The following is a 15,931-nucleotide window of genomic DNA, read 5'->3' on the forward strand; positions in this document are numbered from 1 at the left end:
CAGAGCCAGGATTAGAACCCAGCTCCTTCTCACTCCCAGGCACATGCTCTAGCCACTAGGCCCCGCTGCCTTTACAGGTGACGGGAAAGTGGGTTTGTGGGATAAACTTAGCAGCCAAGATCCGAGATTCATTAGCATGGCGAACCCCCTCAAGGAGCTCAGATCTAACACACTCAGCTTCCCACAATCCCGCAATACTATTGCTGTTTAATAGAGCTGTCAGCACTAAAATCTATGAGCCAAAACGTGGCTGGGCTTAATAATATCAAGGAAAATCCTGGCTCCGCCGAGCAGAAGCGAAGCGGGTGCCAAAATTCTATTTTAATGGTGGAGAAAAGTTGGTGTCCCTAGTCAAAAACTCTTTCCAGAAATTCACTTCCAGCTTCCGTGATTTCCAAAAGTTCTCCCGAGGAGCCAGGAGTCCCTGAGATTTTCAGAGGGATGTTGCCCCAAGTTAAGGCTAAAGAGAGTTGTTATTCATACAGTGGTTCTTCATTACTCTCCTGTGTTTATTGTTCTATTCCACTCTCCCAAACGCTTAGTACAGTGCTCTGTACACAGTAAGCGCTCAATAAATACAACTGAATGAACTACCCTTCTGAAATCTCACCTTTCCTTTTTAAATGGTGGTGTTATATGCTTACTATGTACCACACAGTACCAAGCGCCGGGGTAGGTAGATGTTGCCGAATTGTACATTCCGAGCGCTTAGTGCAGTGCTCTGCACCTAGTAAGGGCTCAATAAATACTACTGAATGAATGAATACAAGGTGAGAGAGTATTGTACTTTCATAGTCTTAATTCCCATGAAGTAGCTGAAGCTCAGAGAAGTGAAGTGACTTGTCAAGGTCATAGAATTGAGAAGTGGCAAAGTCGGAATAAGAACCCAGGTCCTCCGGCTCCCAGACCTGGGCTCTTTCCACTAAACCACGCTGCTTCTCACCTCCGCTTACAAGCCCATCCTGGTTAAATTATTAGCTTCCTGAATCCAGGTCACTTCATTTCTCTGCGCCTCAATTACCTCGTCTGTAAAATGGGGATTGAGACCGTGAACCCCGTCTGGCACAGGAACTGTGCCCAACCCCATTTGCTTCTAACCACCCCAGCCCTTAGTACAGTGCCTGGCACGTGGTAAACGCTTAATAAATACCACAATTATTATCATTACTACGAGAAGCAGCGTGGCTTAGAGGAAAGAGTCCGGGCTTGGGAGTCAGAGGTCGTGGGTTCTCTTCCAGATCCGGACTCTGCCACTTGTCAGCTGTGCGACTGTCGGCAAGTCACTTCACTTCTCTGCGCCCTCAATTACCTCATCCGTAAAATGGGGATGAAGCCCGTGAGCCCCACCTGGGACAACCTGGAAACCTTGTATCTGCCCCCAGCACTGAGAACAGTGCTTGGCACATAGTAAGCGCTTAACAAATACCATTTAGTCCTACTGCTATTACTATCATTATCACCTCTCTATTACTACTGAAGAGTTTCTCACCCCAGTCCCCTTAAGCACAGCACGGTAGATGAATCAACAGGTGTGAGCAACATTGTCCATTTTTATTAAACTTCTGCCTTGCCCACAGCTTGGTTTCTTCCCAGCCTGGCCTGATTTCACCTAAGGCCCTCTGGCCCACGGGGCTCTGCTTATTTGGCCTCTTATCATCAGCAGCAGCAGCAGCTATGGTATTTATTGAGCCCTTACTAGGTGCAGAGCACTGTACTAAGCACTTAGGAGAGTACAGAACAATAGAGCTGTCAGAAACGTAGCCGGCCCACAGTGAGATTACAGCCTAGCATCTCCCGGGAGGCCTTCCTAGATCAAACCCTCTTTTCCACGGCTCCGTCTTGTCTTCCGATTCGTCTGTGCACTTGGATCTCTGACCTCTGGGTATTTGATATTCGTTCCACACTCAACCCCGCAGGACTTAGGGACATATCTATAGATTGTATATCATAAATTACTTATTAAATTAATGTCCGTCTCCCCCTCCAGACTTTGACCTCACTGTGGGGAGGGGACGTGTCTTCTCTGTGGTATTATATGTTCCCAAGAGCTTAGTCCAGTGCTCTGCACAGTGCAATTGCTTAATGATGATCAAAAGCTTCCTTTAGCTTTCCGATTCGGAGAGTTGATCCCATCTTCCAGAAGCTCGTCTCCTTCCACGTGGCTCAGGTCCCAGAGAGAGCAGATGGCCAGAGAGTTGTGTTTATACCCTAGCCCTCGCCTGGACGGACTTTGCAACTGGTGAGTAAGAGAGGGCTCCAAGCCACAAATTTAGGTGTCGGCTCATATTTCACAGTTTGACCAGTTCCACCGGGATCGACCCAAATCTCCTGCCTGTCTAGTTTCTTTATCTGTGCCCCACCTTCCCCCGCAGTGAATTCAATTCCCTTTAGTCCCGCTTCAGGAGGGCCTGAAGTGGTTGAGGGGAAGGGGGAGAGAAAGCTGGGAAGAAAGGGAAGGGGGAGTGGGAAGGAAGAAGGGAAAAGAGGAAGGAAGGTGGGGGAGGAGGGGTGAAGAAGAACAAGGGGAGGAAGGGAAGGGGAAGAGGGGCGAAGGGGTGGGGAATAATAATAATGATAATTATGGAAGGAGAACGAAGTACCTCGTTTCCGAAGTGGGCAGGGAATGTGTCTACCAACTCTGTTCTATTGTTATCTCCCAAGCGTTCAGTACAGTGCTGTGCACACAGTAAGCGCTGATTAAATACCATGGATTGACTGATTGATGCAGAGGCTTCCTTCCCCGGCCCCAGGACCCCTTCAGATTGCGAATTTTCCTCGTCCAGTGGGGTGGTGTGGGCCACCCCGGGAAAGGCAAGAAGTGGGGAGGGAAGTGAGAAGGCAGAGAGGAGGATTGAGGTGAGGGGGGCCATCATTGGCGGGAGGGGGGAGGCAACAGGGGGCGGGGTCTGCTGTACAAACAGGAAAGGGACATCACAGGAGTCCTCTCTGACCTCTCTCCCCCGGCCCCATCCCTCCCGGACCGGCGTGGGGCTCCCGGAGGGAAACTGAGTCCTGGGAGTTGGGGAGGGGGTGGGGGGGGGGGGGCTCACGGTTGGTACCTCGAGGGTCAACGACTCCGGGCTTGTTCTGAAGACACAACTACCTGTTCCTGAGCTCTATCCCTTCTCCCCCCTCCCTTCTCCCTCCCCTTTCTTTCTCCCTCTTTCTCTCTCTTCCTTCCTTCTCCCCTCTCCCCTCCTCTTTCCCTCGGCCCCTCCTTCTCCTCCCTTCATCTCTTCTCTCTCCTTTCTCCCTCTTACCTCTTCCTTTCCACTCTTCCTTTTCCTCTCCTCCCTCCCCTCCTCCTTCCCTCTCTCTCCTCCCTCTCCTCTCTTCCTTCTCCTCTTCTTTCCCTGTCCCCTCCCCTCCTCTTTCCTTCTCCCCCCCTTTCCCCTCCTCCTTCCTTCTTCCCCTCCCTCTCCTGCCTCCCCTCCCTCCTCTTTCCTTCTCCCCCTCCTTCCTCTCCTCCTTCCCTCTTTCCCCTCCCTCTCCTCTCTTCCTTCCCCTCTTCTTTGCCTCTCCTCCCTCCCCTCCTCTTTCCCCGTCCCCCTCTTTCCCCTCCTCCTTCTCTCTTCCCCCTCCCTCTCCCTTCTCCCTCTCCTCCTTCTCCCACCTCCAGCTTACCTTCTCCCTCCCTCTCCTCCCCGTCCTGCTCCTCCTGCTCCTCCTGCTCCTGGTCTCCCCACCCCCTGGCAGGGCGGGCAGGGTCCGTAGGCAGAGGGTCCGGCTGCCCTGGGGCTCCATGTGTCCCCCCGGCCGGTCCTAGCCGGTCCTAGGCGGGCCCGGGGCCTCGCCGAAGCTGGAGCCACCACCGGGCCGCCACCGCAGGGCCACCACCGCGGGGCCACCACCGGGCCACCCCACCGGGCCACCGGCGGGCCCGGGGCCGGCAGAGCGTCCCTGGAGAGGGCCATCTCCCGGGCGGCACCGCCCCTCGCCCCTCGCCCCCCGCCGGAGCCTCCATCAGGTCAGCACAGACCCCTCTCCTTCTCCTTGGTGGGCGGGAAGCCCACCCCGGACCCTCCCTGGACCCCCCCCCCCCCGGACCCCCGGACCTTCTCTGCACCCCCTCTGGAACCCCCGGACCCTCCTTGGACCCCCACCCCGGACCCCAGATCCCTCTCTGGACCCCCTGACCCTCCCTGGACCCCCACCCTGGACCCCCTCTGGACCCCTGGACCCTTTCTGGCCCCCCCCGGGCCCCCAGACCCATCCTGGACCCCCCAGGACTCCCTGGACCCTCCCTGGACCCCCTCAGGACCCCTCCCCCGAACCCCCTGGACCCTCGGGCCCCTCCGGGCCCCCCCTTTCCCACGTCCCGGCCGAGAGGCGGGTGGGGAGGGGGCTCGGGGAAGCTGCTCACGGGCGGCGGCCGCCTCAGTCGCAACGGCTGCAACGGCTGCAACGGCTGCAACGGCTGCAGAAATTGCACGGCTTCGGGCTCGGCGCCGCTCCGTCCAGCACCGCGGACAGAGCGGGGGGAGAGGGGGGACCCCCGGGCGAGGGGAAGAGGGGAACCCCCAGGGTAAAGACGTTGGGGGAGAAATAATAGCAACAACGACAACGACGATACTAATAATGGTATTCGTTTAGCGCTTACTAGGTGCCCAGCACTGTTCTAAGCGCCGGGGGAGATACAGGGTAATGATAAGAATGATGATGGCATTTGTTAAGCGCTTACTATAATAATAATAATAATTACGGTATCTGTTAAGGGCTTACTAGGTGCCAAGCACTGATCTAAGCGCTGGGGTAGACACAGGGTAATAAGAATGATGATGGTATTTGTTAAGCGCTTACTATAATAATAATAATAATAATGGTATCTGTTGAGGGCTTACTAGGTGCCAAGCACTGGTCTAAGCGCTGGGGTAGATACAAGGTAATACTGATGATGGGTATCTGGTAAGGGCTTACTAGGTGCCAAGTATTGGTCTAAGGGCTGAGGTAGATACAGGGTAATAATAAGAATGATGATGGTATTTGTTAAGCGCTTACTATAATAATAATAATAGTAATGGTATCTGTTAAGGGCTTACTAGGTGCCAAGCACTGGTCTAAGCGCTGAGGTAGATACAGGATAATAATAAGAACGATGATGGTATTTGTTAACCGCTTACTATAATAATAATAATAATAATTACGGTATTTGTTAAGCGCTTACTATGTGCCAAGCACTGTTCTAAGCGCTGGGGGAGATACGGGGTGATACTAATGATGGGTACCTGTTAAGGGCTTACTAGGTGCCAAGCACTGTTCTAAGCGCTGAGGTAGATTCAGGATAATACTAATGATGGTATCTGTTAAGCGCTTACTATGTGCCAAGCACTGGTCTAAGCGCTGGGGGAGATACAGGATAATAATAAGAATGATGATGGTATTTGTTAAGCGCTTACTATAATAATAATGTGGTATTTGTTAAGCCCTTACTACCTGCCAAGTAATGTTCTAAGCTCTGGGGTGGACACGGTGTAATCAAATTGTCCCACGTGGGGCTCCCAGTCTTCACCCCCATTTTCCAGATGAGGTCACTGAGGCACAGAGGAGTGAAGCGGTTTGCCCAAGGTCACCCAGCAGACAAGTGGCGGAGCCGGGATTGGAACCCACGTCCTCTGACTCCCAAACCGGGGCTCTTGCCGCTGAGCCACGCGGGGGGGGGGCGGGGAGGTGACCCCCAGGGGAGGGGGCGAGGGCCCCCCCCTGCAGCCTCCCCAAGGCCCGTGGGTGGACTTGGTTACTTTTTTCCTTGCAGAGCAAACCCGGGCCTTCCTCTTTCTCCTCCTCCTCCTCCTCCTCCTCCTCCGGCCCGACCACCGCCCCCCACCCGGCAGGGCCAAGGGTCACCGGGTCAGACCCCCTCCTCCCCTGAAACCCCCTCCCCACCCCCCGTCCCGGGGTCCCGAGCGACACCCTCCCCTCGCTATTAATAGCCCCGTTCCTACGTAACCTTTTGTTTTGATGTTCATCAATTGCTTATTTATTTTATTTTTTTGGGCCGTGACTCCCCCAAGAGGCTTCTCCAGAGTCGAGGGCCGTGGGAGAGTGGGGAGGGACGGATCTGAGCACGAGGCCCGGGCTAATAATAATAATAATTAACAATCACGGGAGTCTTTAAGAGCTTCCTATGTGCCAGGCACTGTTCTAAGCGCTGGGATAGATACAACTTGGGTTGGACACAGTCCCTGTCCTACGTGGAGCTCACAGTCTTAATCCCCACTGTACAGATGAGGGAACTGAGGATGGGAGAAGTGAAGTGACTTGCCCAAGGTCACACAGCAGACAGGTGGCAGAGGCCGGATTAGAGCCCAGGGCCTTCTGACTCCCAGGCCCGGGCTCTAGCCACTAGGCCACAGGGCTGCTCTGGGGGCTCTCGACGGGTGCAGGTGCACCCACCTTTTTGGGGGTGTCCAGGAGGAGCCCCAAGATCGGGAACATCCCTAGAAGGAGAGTCTTCCCCCCTCAAACCCCTCTCCCTCCTCTCCTGCACCTCCCCTTCCCCTCATCCCTGGAGAAATCCTCCTATCGAGGGAGGAACAGGAGAAAGGATCTTTCTTGAGGACGTGTAATCTCTCCATTCATTCATTCAATCGTATTTATTGAGCGCTTACTATGCGCAGAGCACTGTACTAAGCGCTTGGAAAGTACAATTCAGCAATAAGAGAGACAGTCCCTACCCACATCAAATCTGTAAAATGGGGATTAAGACTGGGAGCCCCACGTGGGACAACCTGATAACCTTGCATCTAGCCCAGCGCTTAGGACAGTGCTTGGCACAGAGTAAAAGCTCAACAGATACCATCGTTATTATTAAAGCAAGTAAGCAGGCATCGGTAGCATCAATAGAAATAAATAGAAGCTCGTTGTGGGCCGGGAGCGGGTCTGCTAATTCTGCTGTGTTGTACTCTCCCTAGCTACCAATCCATCAGCGAATAGTATTAATTGAGCACCTATTTGGGCAGTCAGTCAATCGTACCGACTGAGCACTTACTGTGTGCAGAGCACTGGACTGAGCGGTTGGAAGAGTACAGCGTAACAATAAACAGACACATTCCCTGCCCACAACGAGTTTACAGCCTAGAAGGGGGAGAGAGAAATTATAAATAAATAAATACGGATATGATGATATCTTGGTAGATATTATTGGTAGACGCGATCCCCACCCTCAAGCAATTTACCGTCTACTACGTGCAATCGATGCTATTTATTGAGCGCTTTCTGCATGCAGAGCACTGTACTAAGCGCTTGGGAGAGTACAATACAACGGAGTATTGTACTCTATTAATACAGTAATTTAGAGACTGTAAACAGAGTGCCGAGCACTCTGCTGAGCACTTGTGGAGAAGACAATATTATTGGTAGAGACATTCCCTGCCTTCATAGAGCTTACAGTTTATTATGCGCGATCAATCAATGCTATTTATTGAGCGTTTGCTACATGCAGAGCACTGTACTAAGCGCTTGGAAGAGTATAATATAATCGAGTTGGTAGATGCGCTCCCTGCCCATAACAAGGCTTACAATCTAGAGACTGTAAACAGCTCTGAACTGAGCATTTGACGATATTATTAGTGGTAGACACAGTTCTAGACTGTGAGCCCGTTGTGGGCAGGGATTGTCTCTATATATTGCTGAATTGTACTTCCCAAGCGCTTAGCACAGTGCTCTGCACACAGTAAGCGCCCAGTAAATACGATTGAATTAATTCCTGCCCTCGAGGAATTTACAGCCTACTGGGTATAGCCCCCTGGACTAAAAGCTTGGGAGAGTCTAATAGAGTTAGTAGACATGATAAGAATAATAATGATGGTGTTTGTTAAGTGTTCCAAGCACCGTTCTAAGCGCTGGGGTAGGCTGGCCCACATGGGGCTCACAGTCTTAATCACCATTTTATAGATGAGGTAACTGAGGCCCTGAGAAGTGAAGTGACTCTCTCAAGGTCACCCAGCAGACAAGCGGCGGATCCGGGATTAGAACCCAGGTCCTCGAACTCCCCAGGCCGTGCTCTTCCTCTGGATCTCAGTTTCTTTATCAGTATAAAGGGGATCAAATGCCTATTCTCCCTCTCGCTTAAACTGTGAGCCCCGTGAGGGTTAGGGGTAGTGTCTGCTCGTGGCCTAGTAGAAAGAGCACGGGGCTGGGAGTCCGAGGAGCTGGGTTCTAATCCCGACTCAGCCAGCAAGTCACTTCACTTCTCTGTGCCTCAGTTCCCTCATCTGTCAAATGGGGATGAAGACGCTGAGCCCCCTGGGGGACACGGACTTTGTCCAACCCGATTTGCTTGTATCTACCCAAATGCTTAGAACAGTGTCTGGTACCTATTAAGCCCTTAACAGATACCATTATGATTATTATTATTTTGTATCTGCCCCAGCACTTGGCTTACTCCACAAATTATAATTATTATATAATTAGAATCCATCCACTGCGTTCTCGAACACTCCCACCTTTTCACTGGAGTTGACTTCAAAGGAGGTTTCTGTGTAATAATAGTAACAGTAGTGTTTATTAAGCGCTTTTCATTCGTTCAATCGTATTTATTGAGCGCTTACTGTGTGCGGAGCACTGTACTAAACGCTTGGAAAGTACAATTCGGCAACAGACAGAGACCATCCCTACCCAACAACGGGCTCACAATCTAGAGGGCCAAGGATTATGTTAAGCGCTGGAAGAGAGAAAGAAAAATCAGATAATCTCAGAAACTTTCCTCCTCTGTCCCCTATCAGGTGCATTCATTCATTCATTCCATCGTATTTACTGGGCGCTTACTATGTGCAGAGCACTGTACTAAGCGCTTGAGGGTCACAAAAATTCATGTGGAGTCTTGCCTCTGGCCTTGGAGAGAGAATCGCAGTCACTTCATCAGTGCCTGAAGGACTGGTTTAGTCAGAGAAAGGGGAGTGAGACGGCACCGGTGTAAATAGGGGACGGTGAGGTGGCCTAGTAAAGAGGCGTGAATGTGTGTAAATAAGTAGAAATAGGGGAAGCACGTGGCCTAGTAAACAGCTGTAAATATATATGTAAATGCGTGTAAATGGGTGAGCCACGTGGCCTAGTAAATAGGAGTGAATAGGTGTAAGCAGGGGAAGCCCCGAGGCCTCTTAAATAGGTGTAAATATATATGTAAATTGGAGTTAATAGGGGAAACTGCGTGGCCTAGCAGATAGGTGTGATAAGTGTCATACCTGTAAGTATTCATTCATTCAATCTATCGTATTTATTGAGCGCTTACTGTGTGCAGAGCACTGTACTGAGCGCTTGGAAAGTACAATTCGGCAACAGATAGAGACAATCCCTGCCCAACCTCGGGCTCACAGTCTAGAAGCGGGGAGAAAGACAACGAAACAAGTAGGCAGGCATCAATAGTGTCACTATAAATAGAATTATAGATATATACACACCATCAAGTGACCAAGTGGATAGAGCGCGAGTTTGGGAGTCGGGAAGACCTGGGTTCTAATTCCGGTCCCGCCACTTCTCTGCTGTGTGACCTAGGACAACTCACTTAACTTCTCTGGCTTCAGTTGTCTCATCTGTAAAAATGGGGATTAAGAGTGTGCGCCCAAGGGGGACAGGGACTGTGTCCAGCTTGATGCCCCAGCGCTTAGAAGAGTGCTTGCCACATAGCGCGTAAATGATAATAATAAGTAAAAGAGTAAGTAGACACGTTCCCTGCCCACAAAGAGCCACCCGTTTTAGTTGGATTGATGGACTGAGGGATTCCGATCCGTAGCTGGGTCTGCCCTAGCGAAGCCGGAAGCGGGGTGGACCAGGTTGGGGAGTGATGTCATGGAGCGTTGCCAAGGTGAGGGCTGGGATGTTGCTAGGAAACGATTTGGGAGCAATCAGGATGCACAGGGGTGAGGGCCCGCCTTGCCTCCATGTTTGTTTTTTTTTTCTAAATGGCATTTGTTAAGCGTTTACTACGTGCCACGGACTGTACTAAGCACTGAGCTTAGTACTAGGCAAGCTAATCAGGTCGGATACAGTTCCGTTGTGGGCAGGGAATGTGTCTGTTTTATCGTTCTATTGTCTTCTGCCAAGCGCTTAGTACGGTGCTCTGCACACAGTGAACGCTCAATAAATACGATCGACTGCCTACCAACTCTGCTGGATTGTACTTTACCAAGCGTTTAGTACAGTGCTCTGCACACAGTAAGCCCTCAATAAATTGCACTGAACTAGGTCCAATCTGATTAACATATTTTCCCCAACGCTTGAAACAGTGCTTGACATAGAGTAAACGCCTTTCATTCATTCAATAGTATTTATTGAGCGCTTACTATGTGCAGAGCACTGTACTAAGCGCTTGGGATGAACAAGTCGGCAACAGATAGAGACGGTCCCTGCCGTTTGACGGGCTTACGGTCTGATCGGGGGAGACGGACAGACGAGAACGATGGCAATAAACAGAGTCGAGGGGAAGAACATCTCGTAAAAACAATGGCAACTAAATAGAATCAAGGCGATGTACAATTCATTAAGCGATGTACAATTCATTAACAAAATAAATAGGGTAACGAAAATATATACAGTTGAGCGGACGAGTACGAGCCTTGCAAATACAATTTAAAAAGTAGGAGCTCAATAAATGTCACGAGGACGATGCCATAATCATAAAAATAGTATTTGTTAAGCACTTTTTTCATGGTATTTGTTAGGCGTTTACTATGTGTCAGGTGCTGTACAGATACAAGCTAATCAGGTTGGATACAGTCCGCGTCCCACGTGGGGCTCACAGACTTAATCCCCCTTTTCCAGATGAGGTAACTGAGGCACGGAGAAGTGCAGTGACTTGCCCAAGATCACAGAGCAGACACTGACCACTACTCTCTCTCTCTCTCTCTCTCCCTCCCACCAGGGGTCCGAGAGTTGGGACATGTTCCGGCTGAGCCCGGGCCGGTTGTGTTAGGGAGAGAAAAAGTCAGTTACTGAGATCCACCTAGAGCAGAGTGTCAAGGTAAGGGTGTGTGTCTGTGTTTGGGGGGTGGGAGGGTCCCTCCAGGCCCCATGAGGGGTCACCAGGGCCACTGCTCTCCTATTCCAACCCAGCCCGCACACTTTGCCCTTCTAATGCCTCCTCCAAGAGGCCTGCCCAGACTGAGCTTCCCCTTTTTCCTCTGCTCCCTCTCCTCCCTCCCCCCTTCACCTCCCCTCAGCTAAGCCCCCTTTCCCTCTGCTCGTCCCCCTCTCCCTTAGCACTGTGCTCATTTGTATATATTTTTATTACCCCTATTTATTTTGTTAATGAGGTATCCATCCCCTTGATTCTATTTATCGTGATTAAGTTGTCTTGTTTTTGTCCTTCTCTCTCCCCCGATTAGACTGTGAGCCCGTCGTTGGGCAGAGATTCTCTCTATCTGTTGCCGAATTGCCCATTCCAAGCGCTTAATACAGTGCTCTGCACATAGTAAGCGCTCATTGAATACTATTGAATGAATAATGCCAACCTTTTCGCTGTCCCTCCATCTCATCTATCTGACCTCTGACCTCTCGCCCGCATCCTGCCTCGGGCCTAGAATGTCCTCCCTCCTCAAATCCCACAGACAACCCCCTCCCCCAAAAAAAGCCGAATTGAAGGCCCATCTCCTCCAAGAAGCCCTCCCTGACCGAGCCCCCCTTTCTTCTTCTCCCACTCCCTTCTGCATCACCCTGATTTACTCCCTTTATTCACCCTCCCCCCAGCCTCACTGCACTTATGTCCACCTCTGTCATTTTATTTATTTCTATTAACTTCTGCCTCCTCCTCTAGACTGTAGCTCTTTGTGGGCAGGGGATGCGCCTTCCAGCTCTTCTGTAGTGTTGCGCTGTCCTCTCCCGAGCGCTTAGGACAGTGCTCTGCGGATAGTAAGCGCTCAATAAATGCGATGGATCGGTGGAATGATGGAGGCCCGTGGTGGGGGCACGGTTGTATTCCGGCCCCATCATCTCGCACCCACCAAAACGCTTGGTATTTAGTAAGCGCCTCACCCACGCCACGATTAGGATAAGACCCCGGCGTCCCTCTCCCCCAGCTCGTCGCCTTAAGTGAACCACCTCCTACCCACACGACGTGGGTGGCCGTTTTAGCCCCACTCCGTTCTCCGTTGGGTAATCGTTGGAAATGTGTTTCTTTAAATAAAGAGACTCGAGTTTCCTACCAAATCCCCTCCGGAGAAACGAACCTCCGCCAACCTCCCGTCCTCCCCGCCGAACTGAGCCCGCACTGGGCCTCGTATCTGCTCGGGGAGGACGAGCACGTGCGGGGGGAGAGTCGTAGACGCAATCTTTCGTCCAGATGGGAGACTGTTTGGTGCTGATGATTCACCCGCAGGAAAACCCTCCGTGGAATTCCATTTGGTGCTCACAGAGCCAAAACTAAACTCCCGACAGTCGGTCAGCAATAGTCCTTTCTTCTCCACCCGGAAAGGGGGTCTCTCCTTTGCCCCCCACCCCTCCGGCCGAGTTTGAACTCCCCCTGAGTCGGAGTTCTGGGAACTTCAAAAATACTAACTGTGATACTTGTTAAGCCCTTTCTGTGGGCCAGGCACTGGGGTGGTTACCAGACGATGGGGTTGGACACACTCCCCGCCCCACGAAAGGCTCACAGTCTTAATCCCCGTTTTAATTATAATAATGTTGGTATTTGTTAAGCGCTTACTATGTGCACCCCGTTTTCATAAAAATAACGTTAGCATTTGTTAAGCGCTTACTAGGTGCAGAGCACTGTTCTAAGCGCCCGGGTAGATACAGGGTCATCAGGTTGTCCCACGTGAGGCTCACTGTCTTCATCCCCATTTTACAGATGAGGGAACTGAGGCACAGAGAAGTTAAGTGACTTGCCCCCAGTCACACAGCTGACAAGTTAGCAGAGTCGGGATTCGAACCCTTGACCTCTGACTCCCAAGCCCGTGTCCTCTCTACGGAGCCACGCTGCTTCTCACAGAGGAGGGAACCGAGGCCCACAAGGGAAGTGACTAGGCCGTACTGCTTCAAAACTCTCTTCACCCAGATTCTGATTTGGGGGACACCCTCTTCCACTCCTCTCCCACTTTTAGCATCACACGAGGAGCTTGCTGGGTGACCTAGGCAAGCCGCTGAACCTCTCTGGGCCTCGGTTTTCTCCTTCTGTAAAACTGCTCTGTGATCTTGGGCAAGTCACATGACTTCTCTGTGCCTTAGCTTCCTCATCTGTAAAATGGGGATTAAACGCCTCTCCCTTAGATCGTGAGCTCCAGTTGGGATGGGGACTGTATCCGATTTGGTTATCTTTTATCTCCCCCACTGCTTTAGCACCGGTGTTTCGCCTAGAGAAAGCGTTTAACAAATATCCCCCTCCCAAAGGAGTTATAGGTGGATGAGAGGGGATGTTTTTCTCTTATATTGTACTCTCTCCCAAGAGTTTAGTATAGCGCTCTGCACTCAGAGAACGCTCAATAAATACCACAGATCGACTGATTGATCTTGTCCGTACGGGGATAAAGAAGCTAGGGAAGGTCTTCCTCACCACCCCCTTCACCCCGACTCTCCCCACCCCGCTTCTGGAAGAGAGCAGTCATCATAGTAGCAATAATAATAATAGTGCTATTTGTTAAGCGCTTACTAGGTGTGCCGGGCTCTGTACTAAGCGCTGGGGTAGATCCAAGCTTATCCTGTTGGACTCGGTCCCTGTCCCACGAGGGGCTCACAGTCTCGACCCCCATTTCACAGACGAGGTCACTGAGGCCCAGAGGAGCCAAGCGACTTGCTCGAAGTCACCCAGCGGACGGGTGGCGGAGGCGGGATTAGAACCCGGGTCCTTCCGAGGCCCAGGCCCGGGCTGTAGCCACGCTCGGGTAACCAAGGGGCTAAAACTCCTCCGCCGTTGTCCATTTGGCAAGAGGGGAAGATTATGTAAACAAGAGGCAGGCAGAGATGAAAGTTAGTGATTGCCACCCACTTGGCGAGGCGAGGGAAAAGGTATTGAAATGAGTTTTCAATAATGCATGTCTGCCCACGCAGTGCATCGTGTACTGGGAAAGGGAGAGGAGGGAAAGCGAGGAACAGGGGAGCGGGAGGGGGGGAGGAGGAGGCTCTTAAAGCACCCTCACCTAGGTTTTTTCAGAAGGTTGAGCCCCTTTTCCCAAAGGCCCTCCAACTCCGAGCCCTTTCCTTCTCTCCTACCTCTTCTCCCACCCCCCAGCCCCCCAAATTCCAGCTCCTGTTTTCTCCTGAGCTCTCCGGAAACCATCATAGCGGTTCAACCCTTCCTAGGGGCCAAGCACTGTGCTTGGTAGTTGAACAAGAATAATAGTAATACCTCTCCAGCGTTTAGTATAGTGCTCTGCACACAGTAAGCGTTTAATAGGTACGACTGAATGAATGCCTGGCACATGAGTGCTTTACAAAAGTGTGTCCAATTCGCTTTGCGTGTGTCCACCCCAGAGCTTAGTATAGTACCTGGCGCCTAGTGAGCGCTTCGCAAATACCATAATCATTATTATTAACTATCACAATTATTATTATTATTACGATACCGTCGGCTCGGACACAGTTCCTGACCCACGTGGGACTCAGAGTCCGAGGGGGAGGGAGGACAGGTATTGAATTCTCCATTTTCACAGATGAGGCAGTTAAAGCACAGGGAAGTCAAGTGACCTGCCCAAGATCACACAGCAGGCAAGGAGCGGAGCGGGGATTAGAACCCAGGCCTCCTGACTCGCCGTCCTGTGCTCTTTCCACTTGGGCACAACTGCATCAAGGGCGGGGATGCCAGAATGGTAGACTACTTGGGAGTCAGAGGTCACGGGTTCGAATCCCGGCTCTGCCACTTGACAGCTGTGTGACTGTGGGCAAGTCACTTCACTTCTCTGGGCCTCAGTTACCTCATCTGTAAAATGGGGATTAACTGCGAGCCTCACGTGGGACAACCTGATTACCCTGTATCTACCCCAGCGCTTAGAACAGTGTTCTGCACATAGTAAGTGCTTAACAAATACCAACAGTATTATTATTATTATTACCCATACCCTGGCCCATACTGTATTGGCCGAGTACTTGAGAAGCAGCGTGGCCTAGTGGATAGAGCCCGGACTGGGAGTCAGAAGGACCATTCGTTCCTTCATTCAATCGAATTTATTAAGCGCTTACTGTGTGCAGAGCACCGTACTAAGCGCTTGGGAAAGTACTATTTATGCCTGTCTACTATGCTATTGATGCCTGTCTACTTGTTTTGTGTTGTTGTCTGTCTCCCCCCTTCTAGACTGTGAGCCCGTTGTTGGGTAGGGATTGTTTCTATCTATGGCCGAATTGTACTTTCCAGGCGCTTAGTCCAGTGCGCTGCACAGAGTAAGCGCTCAATAAATACGGTTGAAAGAAGGAATACAGTACAACACCAAAGAGTGACAATCCCTGCCCACAGCGAGCTCACAGTCTAGAGGAGGAAGAGACAGACTTCAGTACAAATAAACAGACATTAATACAAATAAATAATATATATTTATTTATATAGAGAGATATATACATATGTGCTGTGGGCCAGGGAGAGGGGGGAAGAGCAAAGGGACCAAGCCAGGGCAACACAGAAGGCAGTGGGAGGTGAGGAAAAGCGGGGCTTGGCCTGGGTTCTAATCCCACCTCCGCCACTTGTCTGCTGGGTGACCTCGGGCGAGTCACCTCACTTCTCTCTGCCTCAGTTCCCTCCTTGGTAAAATGGGGGTAAGGACTATGAACCCCATGAGGGATAAGGACTGAATCCAACCTGATTACCTTGTATCTCTCCCGCGCTTAGAACAGTGCTTGCCACATAGTAGGCGCCTAACAGATACCATCATCAGTAGTAATAATAGCACAGTGCTCTGCACACAGTAAACGCTCAATAAATACCCCTGATGGTACGTGGGACATCCTGATCACCCTGTGCTTAGTACAGTGTTTGGCATTCATTCATTCAATCGTATTTATTGAGCACTTAGTG

At 51.1% G+C, this 15,931-nt stretch overlaps 1 protein-coding gene across 2 annotated transcripts in view; it reads left to right on the plus strand.

Moving 5' to 3' along the window:
- Window positions 1-3,619: 3,619 nt before the first annotated feature.
- Window positions 3,620-15,931, plus strand: part of CPLX2 (complexin 2) — a 45,739-nt gene continuing 33,427 nt past the window's right edge. For both annotated transcript variants that reach the window (XM_029053126.2, XM_029053125.2), the window contains exons 1-2: window positions 3,620-3,967; window positions 10,859-10,957. The gene's annotated coding sequence lies outside the window, so the exon portion shown is untranslated. The remainder of the gene's footprint in view (window positions 3,968-10,858; window positions 10,958-15,931) is intronic.

Source organism: Ornithorhynchus anatinus, chromosome X2 (genome assembly GCF_004115215.2).
Source record: "Ornithorhynchus anatinus isolate Pmale09 chromosome X2, mOrnAna1.pri.v4, whole genome shotgun sequence".
In the NCBI taxonomy this organism is placed as follows: domain Eukaryota; kingdom Metazoa; phylum Chordata; class Mammalia; order Monotremata; family Ornithorhynchidae; genus Ornithorhynchus; species Ornithorhynchus anatinus.